Source organism: Dioscorea cayenensis, chromosome 19, assembly GCF_009730915.1.
Source record: "Dioscorea cayenensis subsp. rotundata cultivar TDr96_F1 chromosome 19, TDr96_F1_v2_PseudoChromosome.rev07_lg8_w22 25.fasta, whole genome shotgun sequence".
Classification (NCBI taxonomy): domain Eukaryota; kingdom Viridiplantae; phylum Streptophyta; class Magnoliopsida; order Dioscoreales; family Dioscoreaceae; genus Dioscorea; species Dioscorea cayenensis.
Window position 1 is genome coordinate 16,251,784 of NC_052489.1, and position 13,643 is coordinate 16,265,426.

At 40.3% G+C, this 13,643-nt stretch overlaps 1 non-coding gene and 1 pseudogene across 1 annotated transcript; both read left to right on the top strand.

The window, feature by feature from the left end:
- Positions 1 to 1,931: 1,931 nt before the first annotated feature.
- LOC120250921 lies at positions 1,932 to 2,038 on the top strand. Its single transcript, XR_005533251.1, has one exon. It is a non-coding gene; the product is annotated as a small nucleolar RNA R71 (small nucleolar RNA).
- Positions 2,039 to 12,349: 10,311 nt separating this feature from the next.
- Positions 12,350 to 13,408, top strand: LOC120284088 (annotated as a pseudogene).
- Positions 13,409 to 13,643: the final 235 nt, after the last annotated feature.

Consider the following 13,643-nt stretch of genomic DNA (forward strand, 5'->3'; position numbering starts at 1 on the left):
CACACCGGGGCTCATAGATGAAAGTTTCCCTCTTACCCATGGCTTGGAAACATGATGAGCAAAATCTCTTGAGGGTAGAGGACGAATTATCGAGCTTGGGACTGCCTAGCAATGATTCACCCAGTTTGTTCGGTTCACGCACGTCTCCAACAGCCTTGGTGCGTTTCCGGTGGCGTCTCCTAGCCCTCTTCAATTTCCGGAGCACCTTTTTTAAGATCCCCGAGGTAGATGGTAATTCTTCTGTCGAAACAAGCATCATTACTTCTTTATTGTCCTCCTCTTAGTTGAACAAGCCTTCGTATGGATCCGGATTGAACATTTCCTACATGTATTCATCAACAATCTCATCAATAGCATCTAGAAAATACAAAGTATCATCGAAATCAAGAGAATGCCGCATGGCTTCAGCAAGGTGGTATGTGAGCTTGTCATCTGCAACTCTCAAAGTTAGCTCTCCGCCGTCCATGTCCATCAATGCCTTAGAAGTCCGTAAAAACGGCCTCCCAAGTATCAAAGGTACATCCGCATCCTCATCGACATCTAGCACTATGAAGTTTACAGGAAATATATACTTGTCCACCTTGACAAGCACATCTTCGATGATACCCCTCGAATGTCTCACCGTTCGATCCGCCAATTGTAAAGTCATCCGAGTAGGCCTAGGCTCGCCCAAGCCTAGCTTTTGAAAGAAGGTGTATGGCATGACATTGATACTGGCCCCTGAGTTCGCCAATGCCATTTCTTTACCTAGATTGCCAATATTACACGTAATGATGAAGCTTCCCGGGTCTTTCTTCTTGTTCAACATGTTCTTTTGCAAAACTGCCTAGCAAGATACATCTAAAATCACTTAAGCACTCTCGTCTGACTTCCTTTTGTTGGTCAACAAGTCTTTTGAGAATTTTGCATACTTAGGCATTTGAGCCAATGCCTCAACAAAAGGAATGTTAATGTGGAGTTGTTTGAACAAACTCAGGAACTTCTTGTTCTGTTCATCCCCTTGGTCTTTTTTTAATTTAGAGGGATAAGGGATTCTTGGCTTCAAAGGTGGGGGTGCCACCTCCTTCTCTTTGCTTACTCCCTTCTCAACCTCTATAACCTCGGGTGCGTGTTCATTTGGCTTCTCACTCAGAAACTTACACTCAACCTCACGACCACTTCTCAAAGTGATCGCCTTTACATGCTCTCTAGGGTTTGTCTCGGTGTTACTCGGCATGCTTCCTTGTGGCCTTTCCGATAAGGACTTCGCAATCTGCCATACTTGATTTTCAAGATTATACAAAGAGGTGGTGTGGCTGCGAAGTGTAGCCTTAACTAATTGGAACCTTGTACAAGATGATTACATAAACCTAGTTAAGGCCTTCTCCAAATTGTTCATTCGGGTCTCCAAACCTGAAACTCTAATTTCCATGTTTGGGGCTTGCTTTTGTCGTTGGATACCCGGTGGTCCCATGGCCTTTTGTGGACCTTGGTTGCTCCACGAGAAATTAGGATGACTCTTCCAACCCGGATTGTAAGTATTGTTGTATGGATTTCCTTGATTCCTCATGCCATTACCCACAAAATTGACATTCTCAACCAAAGATGCATCACCAATAGAGATCAGGCAATCGGAGGGAGCATGTCCTCCACCACACCCAGTGCAAGTAGTCATGGCCGCCACTCTATTCGAAGTTAGGAGATCTAAATTCTTACTCAATGATTCCACTTGAGCCGCCAATGAGGTTAATGCATCTATTTCATGGAGGCAGACCACCTTTTTCTTCTTCCTAGCATTCCATTGGTAGCTGTTTAACCCCATTTCTTCAATTAATTGACGAGCCTCACCGGGGGTCTTACTACCTAAGGTACCTCCTGCTGCAGCCTCCAAAAGTTGGCTTATACTCGGATTCAGACCATTGTAAAAGGTCAGAACAATCATCCAGTCCAGTAATCCGTGTTGCGGGCACTTTTTCAGGAGCTCCTTGAATCTTTCCCACGTTTCAAATAGAGACTCCAATTCCAACTGTACAAAGGATGACATCTCATTCCTAAGCTTTGAGGATTTTCTGGGAGGGAAATATCGGGCAAGAAAAACTTCTACCATCTCCTCCCATGTGGTAATCGAGGCTCTAAGTAATGAGGGTAGCCACTGCTTTGCTCTCCCATTTAAAGAAAATGGGAAGGCTCTCAACTTGATGACATCATCCGTTACCTAGTTTATCTTCATCATATCACACACCTCGAGAAAGTTCTCTATATGACTGTTCAGATCCTCGTCGGCCAAACCATTAAACTGTGCGGATTGCTGCAACATGTGAATGAATGCCGGCTTCAGCTCGAAGTTCTGAGCTGTAATCGAGGACGCACAATGCTTGATTGTGTGCCCAATACTGAAGGTCTAGCATAATCGGATAATGTCCGCTACTGCTCATTCTGTTCTGCCATGTTTTCTGATTTTTCTACTTCCAAATCAGCTAGATTAGACTATTCTTGCACAGGTTCTTTTCCTTTTTCTTCTCAGTATACGTTCAAGCTCGGGATCCTGACAAGTTCCCCTTGCTTATATCCCGCAAGTGCACGGGTTTGTCGAAGTAATAATCCCGGGTGAGCGGGGTCGAATCCACAGGGAGTAGGGAGTAAAGACACTTAATTCGATTCTTAGCTATGTGGAGTATCAACAATGATAAGTGTGATAATGATTCAATTCTCAACAATTAAAAGCAACAAGTAAGAGAGCAAAAGTAAGGAGGAGGTAAGGCAATCGATAAAGATGGGGTACTCGGATGACGCTTCACCTAGGATAATCGTTTCAAGTGCAAGAACTCTCTATTATGCTTCCTAATTAATGCAATGGTGAGTCATGGAAATCCTTACATACATAGTCCCAAATCTAAGGTCAACTATGCCTAACTCTATTCATGTCCCGGAGGAAAGATTAAATAACCTCTCAACCTCGCACTCGAATAAAGTTGCAATGAGCTCTAGGGATTCCAAGTGATAAATCTCTTCTTAATTATAGACCTAACCCTTTGGTCCAGGCGGAAGGTCCTAGCCACAATTAAGCCCTAGATACTAAGATTTCCTCAACGCTTCACTCCATTGCACGCGCAACTAGGCCCCAGCGGAGGTTCATCCCTTAGACCATTCACTCTATTATGGCTGCAAAGAGCTTAAGGAACGGAGGTAGAATCTATCACGTCGGAGGGGAAAGGGGACGCTCCTGTACCTCTCGACTCACCCTCTCAACCCTCTCCAACCTAGCTTTGTCTAACGCTAGTGGTGTGTCACTCACTCACAAGGTTACCAACAAGAACTCTCAACCCTAGTGTCACTCTAGGGGAAATGTTCATACAATCAAGCATTCAAGGTTGGAACTCACAATAAACATAAATTTATTGAAAGCATAATAAAGAAGTTCAATGAAACGAATACATCCTAGGGTTCACAATCATCCAAGTACCCACTAGGGGTTTAGCTCTCCATGGAGCTTAGTACAATCAAAGAAATCGAATGTAAAAGCATGAATCCATAAAGAAACCCCCTCGATGGTCGTGTCGATGGTCTTGTGGAAAGTCCTCTACTCGTCGTCCAAGGATTCCTTCGTCCGGTATAGGATACGCCTCGATGGAAGCTCCCCTACCAACCTTCTTCGTAATGGAATCATGATGTCGGAGCCGTAGAACCTCTCCAAAACCTTGGCCAATACCCCTCGAAACCCTAGCCGAAGCTCTCTCACAAGTTGGGGAAAAGATGGAGAAAAGAATGCTGAAATCGGGGCTGAAATCGGCTTTAAATAGGGCTGGAATCGGGCAACTCCACGGGCGTGTACGGTACACGCGCCCGTGCGGAATTTCCACACGCCCGTGTGGATTCTCTGTTTCTGAGATTTTCCGCCGGCTGTGAACAATGATTTGCTACAGTAATTTACTGCGGTGCCCTGCTACAGTACAATGCCAAAAATACTCCCAATCCACTTTTCATCGAGGTAACATAAACGGGCACACGTTTATGCCGTGGATCGCTTTGCTTCTTCAATGACGGATAAGATGATGGAGATCTTGTTCTATGTGCATAAGTCGGAATGCTTGAGTGTGACTGCTCTTGTGCCCCTCCAAATGATTGTGTAAACTCAAATACGGGGAGGTTGGCACACACTCTAGCATCTCGCACCCGACTCATATCTTCGCGTTTGAACTTTAGTAAGAATTCGTCCAAAAAATCGGTGCATTGTGATCCACATTGGCTTCTTTCCTTCATAATTTGTTTCACAACCCTACATGCACGAAAGTAACATAAAAACACACATATTATTGTAAAAACCCGAGGAAAGTAATGCTCAACATAAGGAAATAATGCTTCGCATTCATATCGTACAAGCACTTATCAGATCCCCTTCAATCAGTATGGAGGGGTTCCCTATGGTCATAACCTGGAGCTGCACCCTAAAAGAAAGAAAAAGAAATCAGAACGATGATAGAATAAGAAAATATGAAATAGAATAAATAAATGAATAGCGAAGAAACAAAGTGCAAAGTATCTCTAAACGCCTACTCCCCGGCAACGGCGCCAAAAACTTGACACGTCGGTATATGAGTGTAAACCGCAAGTCGATGGGTATCGAAGTAATAATCCGAAATGAGTGGGTATCGTATCCACAGAAAGTAGGGAATAAAGACACTTGAGTTGTTTCTTAACTAATGTGGAAGATGAATAGTGATAAGTGTGACAAAATATGAAATAACGAAAATAAAACAACAAGATAGAAGGCACAAGTAAAGGAGAAGGTAAGGCAATCGATAAAGATAGAGTACCCTGATATTGATCTGCCTAGGAAAATCATTTCAAGTATAAGAACACTCTATTATACTTCCTAATTGATGCAACAATGAGTCATGGAAATCCTTAATTACATGATCCCAAATCTAAGGTCAGCCATGCCTAACTATATACATGTTCTGGAGGAAAGATTGAATAACCTCTCAACCTAGCACTTCATAGAATTGCATTGAGCTCTAGGGATTCCAAATGATAAGCCCTATTCCTATGTATAGACCTAACCCTTTTGTCCAGGTGAAAGATCCCTAGCCACAATTAAGCCCTAGATGCTAAAATCACTTCAACGCTTCACTGCTTTGCACTCACAACTAAGCCCCAGCGGAAGGTCATCCTTTAGCCCATTCACTCTACTATAGCCGCAAAGAACTCTTGGAATGTGGAGATAGGATAGATCACACCGGAGGGGAAAGAGGACGCCCCACTACCTCTCGACTCACCCTCTCAACCCTCTCCAATCTAGCTTTTTCTAACTCTCATGGTGTCACTCACTCACAAGAGTTTCCAAGAAGAACTCCCAATCCTAGTGTCACTCTAGGGGAGCAATCATATAATCAAGTCTCCAAGATTGGAACTCACAATAAACATCAATTAATTGAAAGCATAATAAAGAGGTTCAATGAAACAAATACATCCTAGGGTTCACAAATACCCAAGTACCCACTAGGGGTTTAGCTCTCCATGGAGCTAGATACAATCAATGAAATCAAATGTAAAAACAAAGTATCCATAGAAAAGCCCCTTATTAGTCATGGTGATGGTCTTGTGGAGAGTCCTCTACTCATCGCAAGGGTCCCTTTGTCCAGCCTAGGATACACCTCACCGGATCGGTGCTGCAGAAAGATTTCCCACTAACCTTCTTCCAAATGGCGCGCGATGTCGGAGCCGTAGAACCTCTCCAAAGCCCTAGCCAATACCTTTCAAACCCTAGCCACCGCCCTCTCTCTAGTTAGGGAAAAGATGGAGAAATGAATGCTGAAATCGCTGCTGAAATCGACTTTTAAAGGGCAGGAATCGAGAATCCACACGCCCGTGTGAGCACCCCTATGGATTTTTCATACGGGCATGTGGAATTTCCACACACCCGTGTGGATTCTCTGTAGAATTCTCTTTTTGTATGCTTTAGTCTCACAACTCTAATTGCATGAAAGTAACATAAATACACACATATTAGCGTTAACACCCTAGAAAAGTAATGCTCAACACAAGGAAAGAACACTTTGTATTCTTATTGCACAAGCACTTATCATATACCTTGGGTTGACTTGAGTGAGTTCACACACTTACACGATTTTGGGTTTGTTTTCCTTTTTGATTCAAGTTTTTAGCTAGAGCATTGATTTTTCGTATTTAGTGTTGAAATTTCCCTTACTTCTAGAATGCTCTCTTTGTATGCTTTGGTGAACCTAAGGGCAAGCACTTCCAATATTTCCTTCGTCTATGCTTTAATGTTTTAATTTTTACTTGAGGACAAGCAAAAGCTTAAGTGTGGGGGAGTTTGATAAGTGCTTATGTGTTAAGAATGCGAACTATTCTTTCCTTACAATGAGCATTGCTTTTATCAGGTTTTAGCGCTAATACATGTGTATTTGTGTTCTTTTGTGTAGGGTTTGGAGAGAATTTGGCAAGGCTTTAGAGAGGTTTGAAGGCCTTCGACACCACGTTTCTTTCGAAAGAGAGCTATTGGGGGAGCTTTTGTCGACACCGATCCGGCGAGGTGTGCCCTAGGTTTGATGAGGCAAACTTTGAAGAAGACACGTCGGATCCACATGACCTTCGATATGAACACAAGGGGGTTTTCATTCATGGATTGCATCTCTTTGCTTTTGATTTCATTATCTATTGTATTTTGCTCAATGGAGAGCTAAACCCCTAGTGGGTATTTGGATATTTGTGAACCCTGGGATGTATTCATTTCATTGAACCTTTTTATTATGCTTTCAATTAATTGATGTTTTAATTGTGTTCCAATCTTGTATGCTTGATTGAGTGAATACTCCCTTAGGGTGACACTAGGGTTGAGAGTTCTTGTTGGTAACCCTTGTGAGTGAGTGACACACCACGAGAGTTAGACAAAGCTAGATTGGAGAGGGTTGAGAGGGTGAGTCGAGAGGTAGCGGAGCATCCCATTTCCACTTTCCCCTCCGGTGTGATTTATTCTACCTTCATTTCCTCGATCTCTTTGTGGTCATAGTAGAGTGAATGGGCTAAGGGATGACCTTCTGCTGGGGCTTAGTTGTGAGTGCAATGGAGTGAAGCGTTGAAGTGATATTAGCGTCTAGGGCTTAATTGTGGCTAGGGACCTTCCGCCTGGACCAAAGGGTTAGGTGTGCATATAGGAAGAGGATTTATCACTTGGAATCCCTAGAACTCATTGCAATTCTATACGAGTGTGAGGTTAAAAGGTTATTTAATTTCTCCTCCGGGACATGTATAGAGTTAGGCATGGTTGACCTTAGATTTAGGACATGTATTAAAGGAACTCCATGACTCATTAATGCATTAGTTAGAAAGCATAATAGAGGGTTTTGCACTTGAAACGATTGTCCTAGGCGGAACAATATCTGGGTACCCCATTCATTGTCGATTGCCTACCTTATATTTTACTTGCGCTTCCTTTATCTTTTCTTATTTTCATTTGTATTGAGTTTCTTTTCACATTACTATCAACATATTTTCATTCTAGTTAAATAGCAATCTTGGTGGTTCTAAGCACTATTCTCTGTGGATTGGACTACCCTCTCACCTGGGTATTATTACTTCGACACCCTTGCACTTACGGTTTACACGCATATTCGGTCGTGTCAAAAACCCCCATGGTATTTGTGTTGATGATATTGTGGAGTAGCCGCTTCTTCTCCAAAGGTTCCCTCGTAAAGTCTAGGGTACACCTTGTCGAATCGATGCCGATGAAAGCTCCCCCAATAACTATCTTCTGAATGAATGAGGTGTTGAAGGCTGAAGAACTACTCCAAAACCCTTGCCAAAGCCTCTCCAAACCCTAGCCGCGGGTGCTTACAAAGATGAGAAAAGATGGGCCAAAGGGTGGGAAAAAGGATTCTCAAAACGGGCTGAAGTCGCGACTTAAATAGGCTGAAATCGAGCATCCATACGGCCATGTGGAATTTTCACAACCCCGTGTGAATCTATAGGAATCGATTTTTCAGAGTCCTATGAGCAGTAACTGCTACAGTGATTTGCTATAGTGACCTGCTATAATACTCTGCCAAAATACTCTCAAATCCACACTTTCATCGAGTCCACATGAATGCGCACACATCCATGTGATAGATCGTGTTGCATTTCACTAAAATCACATTTGACGACAATCTTGCTAGCATTGCACAAGTTAGATCACATGAGTGTGACTGCCTTTGTGCCCCTCCAATTTGTATGTTCACTCGAGCACAACGGAGGTTTACACACACTCATATGTCTTTGAGCACAACTTGTGTCTTCACATTTGTTCACTCTAAGATTTCATCAACAAAGTGCATTCACAATCTAATTTGGCTTTTATCTTCCATACTTGACTCCACAATCCTACATGCACAAAATAACATGAATACACATGTATAAGTGATAAAATCAAATAAAAGTAATTCTCATTGTAAAAAAAGAATACTTCATATTACTAATACACAATCACTTATCACTTCATCAAAATGGAATGAGAAATTTATCTTGTTGGCTCCACCAACACCTCAGTCAACTAAGAAAAAAGGATCCGCCAGCTAATCATCAGAAGGTATTAACTCTACCCTCTTTTAATTTCTGACTAATCAGATATTCTATTAGACATGTATTTTGAGGCATGTGGGATAGTTATGGATGATTCCTTGTAGCACAAGAATACATGCTTGATGCATTTTGCACCTTATCAAAGCTGCCCATATTGCCCCAGGAAAGGGTGTAACAGAGACCATGTAAACAGTCCACTTACATGACATTTCATTCTTTTTTTTATGAACATAATCTCATGGAATGTACAGGGCTTAGGAAGGCCATAAAAATAGTTTTTCATTAAAGATTTTTTGAAACTCCACAGGCCAGATATCAACTATATCTAAGAATCAAAGTTGTCTAATCTTAACTAGTTCGTTTGGAGGTCTATGAGTGGGACACATTTGGATGAGTATTGTTTTGTTTCATTTCTAGATTCTTCAGGCAGAATGATCATTAGATGGGATAGTATACTTGTCAAGGCGAAGGTGATCAACTCGGGCATATACTTCTTGACTGTTGAGCTTACCATCCTTTAAGATAGTTGAATTTATTTATGACGATAGTATATGGACTGAACTCTCATAATCTTAAGGCGAAGTTTTGGGAAGAGATTCGATAAAGTAGTGGCCAAACCCATTTTCCATGGGTTATTTGCGGTGATTTTAACGTAATATTCTTGATCCATGACAAAATTAGATGTGTCCTAAGTTTAGATGACATCTGGTGTGCACAAGAACTCCTTCATAATTAAAATTTCTATGAACCACCTACTCATGGCAGACACTTGACTTGGACTAACAGGTATGTACATCATTCTTAGGTCTATTTGGATTACTTTCTGGTGAATACAAAATGAAAAACTTGTTTCCCTTAAGTGATCTAAACATTCCTTCCTCAACTTGGATTGAATCATGCCCTAGTTAACCTAGAATCTAGTAATGACAATTTCAATGCCCGTCTCTTCAAATTTGATCGAACATGGTGTACGCCTGAAGGATTTAAAGACCTAATTTAGGCTTGTGGAATGAAACCTCTTTAACAGGACGCAAAGCCTTTGTCCTTTCTAAGAAATTAATCCATCTCAAGGGACAGTTATGAGATTGGGCTAGATAAGTTTTGGCTCCATCATATTGCAAAAAACTCTTCCTTCTTCATAACTTGGTGAGTCTTAATGACATTAAAGAGACTCTCCAGCTTTCCACTGAAGAACTAAGTCGTGAGGCGGACATTAAAATATAGTTGTTTTCCTTAGTTAGGTAAGAGGAACTCTATTAGAAACAGTGATTAAGACTAACATGGCCCAAGGATGGAGACCAATATACCAAGTTTTTTCATATGGTGGCCATCAGTCACCGAAAACATAATTTTATCTCATGTATATGCCAGGAAGCTAACTTAATTGGAATGGAGTTTTTCTAACTTTCTTAGGGCTTAACTCGGCACCAAAAGACAAAACCTTTTCAAATGTAATTGGCCATCCTTCTAAACACAAACCCAGCATCTAACCTCTCAGGACTAGAAGCCCTTTTCACATTGAAGAAAATGAAAACAACAATTTTTAATTTGGGAGTAGCTAAAACACCAGGTCTCGATGGCTTTTCCCAATTTTCTATTTCCAAAAATACCGGTCCATTGTGTGTGAGGATATTGATGAGTGTAACTCAAATCATGTTTTCTTGCCCTCAATTCATGCTTGTACTTACCTTTTAGCACATCTTTATATACATTCGGTGCTATTCTGGGTATATTTGTTAATGATGCAGGAATTAGGGAGCTCGAAGCAATTAGGAGTGAATCAAGATACCAAATGAGTGAAGATTGGAGAAATTGCTAAGTGTTCAAGCTCAGCACGGGCAGAGCACAGTAGTGCTCTGTGCCCCTAAATATCCTAACCTTATGACGACGAAGTGATAAAGTTTGCAGGTGGGTGTCACTAGGCCAAACATAGTGGGGGCACGCTTGTGCTCCTCCCATGGAAATCTCAGGCTGGAGGTATTTTTGGCTCAAGAATGGAAGCACGCACTAGATGCCCTTAGCACCATCACGCTCAAGTGGAAAACAGTCTAAGCAAGACTGTTCTTCCACCCACTGAAGATTCCAGGTGAGCACTTAGCTGATTCACCCAAAACCCTACTATGGAAATATAGTCTAAGCAAGATCGTGTTTAGCCCGTGTCGAGCTCGAAGATAGCCCTTTTTAACTCCAATTTCTAGGGTTTGCTCTCATCTTTGTTTGGAGATTCTAATCTCCAATGGGAGAACTTTGAAGAGAGCAAAGATTAGGCTTCACCATACCTTCTACAGGGATTAAGGATGATTTGGAGGCATAAGAGAAGTGGGGTTAGCATACGGCGCTCGGCGAGAAAGATTATATTGAGGAGGAGGGAGTCATGTCTTCTTTCTCTAGTTCTTCATCTTTGTTTTCCTCAATGTACCCATCCATGAGCGGCGAACCATCCATGATGCCCCGGGATGTGAACTATGTTGTTTTCTATGCTTTGACTACTTGATTTTAATGTTTACGGAGTTCTTTTGGTTTCTTGTGTTAATCTTGTGATTGCATAACTTGATGTGTTTAATTTACATAGGTTCTTATGTAATCTAGTTATCTTAGCAAAACTTGGTATATTTGAGAACCATAGATGCAACATTGCTCTTGAGCACGCACTTGAACCATAGAATGTACCTAGTAGGCTTTGGGATGGGTCAGCATGCTATAACTCATAGGAATCATCTCAGGGCATTGCTCTTTTGTTGTTGAATTCTCAATCCTAATCCCCCTGTCACTACCATCGTTTCTCTCCTTTATTGTTTGCTTTTAATTCAACCTCAATCCAACTTTGTTTAACTAAACATCGGAAGATAAACTAATACGTTAAGTCCAGTCCCTGTGGTTTGACAATCCAACCCCTCATAGGGTATCACTCTACTACTTGTGTCCGACCCGTGCACTTGCGGAGAACACATCAGATATTATGAAACTATTTGAGGACTTTTAAAGCTATGCAACGAACCTGAAACAGGTCAACTATGCAATATTGTGCTAATACTAAAGGTGGATTCAATAGAGACACCAGCAGACTATCGACTAATCAGTCTCATTTATTAATATTATGCCGTCAAATGCCAACGAGGATACTTGAATTAGGGCATTTCATTTATATTATACATTGTTATTATTATTAATGGGCATTTATTTTGATGTTCAAATAAATCTTGTGATGGCATTATAATTAGTCTTGAATATCATAGTCCATGTGTATTAAGTTAAATCTTCTACTCTTTATGGGATAAAGTGGAGAGCACTATAAGGGTTTGGTAGTTATACGCTTAAATAGTTCGCAAATCGGAGAATCTTTAATTAGGCGTTAAAGTTTCATAAGGATTTGTATGACATATACTTTGACTAAGAGTTCTAGTTGAACACTATAGAATAGTGGGAGCATATGTCATAAATACATCACTGGGATTGATGTATTCGAACATGACTCACAACAATCCAATCACATGGGTTTTACTCTTTGACAGTCAATAATTGGGATTGTTGGTTATGATCATATGAGTGGACCTTACACCTAATTTATCATAATCACAATGTACCTATGACGTGTAGCCTATTACTAGAGTCGTTAGGCTCAGTTTACTTTTTGGTAGGGCTGACCTCAAAGTGCGACTATGTCGGGCAAGTAGCAGTTGTGAGTGATCACCAAAAAAGAATTTGTTCTCTCAGAAGTAAATGAGTTAGTATCCTATACGATTATAAGTATGTGAAGATCTTAGCCAAGGCAGTCAAGCTAATCGTGTGGGACATGAAGGGTGATTTGGTAATCTTACTCCACTATGGTTATTAGCATATGATAAAGTTCAGTGAGTTTGACAATTAATATTTCTCATACTCAGTTTTTAGTTGGATATTTAGCAAAATTTGATCCGAAGCATTCTTCATTGGTGGAGGTGGTGGAGGCTGATGTGGGACATAATTATAGCACAAGCGGTAGTGCTGCTAAGAGAGGTGTTTTGGGGCCTTTTGGACTGATTGTTCTTACAGATGAGAATTTGTTTGAGTTAACATATTTTTTCATTTACACTGCAAAAGGTGTTGATGGAGGGCTTTCAATCTTCTTCTGCCATGATGGATTGATGCAAGGTTTTGTTTTTATTATATAATTAATTGACAACTATTAATTATATTATTATAATACATAATCTGTTTGCCTAATAGTATATATATATATATTATGTGAACCATTATAACTAAGATTCATAATTCTTGCCATGAATGAAGATCGTCTAAGGCTAATGATTTGGTGAAACACGTGTATGGAAGCACAGTGCCAGTGCTTGAAGGTGATACCTTGTCTGTGAGAACACTGGTGAGCAAGCTTTTGTATTGCTACTTACACAAATAGTATATTTTTGTTAAATTTGAAAAAACAAAATTCTAAAAATAACTTTTTCATGACATTTTTGAGTTGGGGAACATTATATAGATGTATTAAATAATTTAGTTTCATTTTAAATTATATAGATGTTTTTCATACTTATTATGTAATTAGTAAATTTTAAAATAACTAGTTTAGGAATCGCTTCCTCTTTTGTTAGGATTTTGTCGAAGTAACTTCGATTTATCACAGTATTTTTAATCTCTAGTGGATTTGATATATTAGGTAGATCACTTGATAGTGGAGAGTTTTGCACCAAGGAGGACCGACATGTATAAACTCTAGGATATCCCCAACATAAGCTATCTATGTTAGGTTCGAGTCTTCCTTTTCAATAATGCCAACCATGCTCAAGTAACAACCAAATCACTTGAGATATGGGACATGGACAAGGCATGCATCCACCCTTACCCTCCAGCCGAGTAATTAAGACATTACTAATCCTTATTACTCTTTGAGGTTGATTAATAATTTTGCTTGTTTTATTACATTTAAAATTGGTGGCAGTCGGTACATGGTATTGTGATATTTTGGCTCGAATAAATTTAATGTAGTAAATCTTCATGATCTTGGTATTTTCACTTTTTTAACTGGACAATGATTATAAATAAATAAATTTATTAATAATTTTTGTGTTTAAAGTTTTTGCTTCTCAAATTAA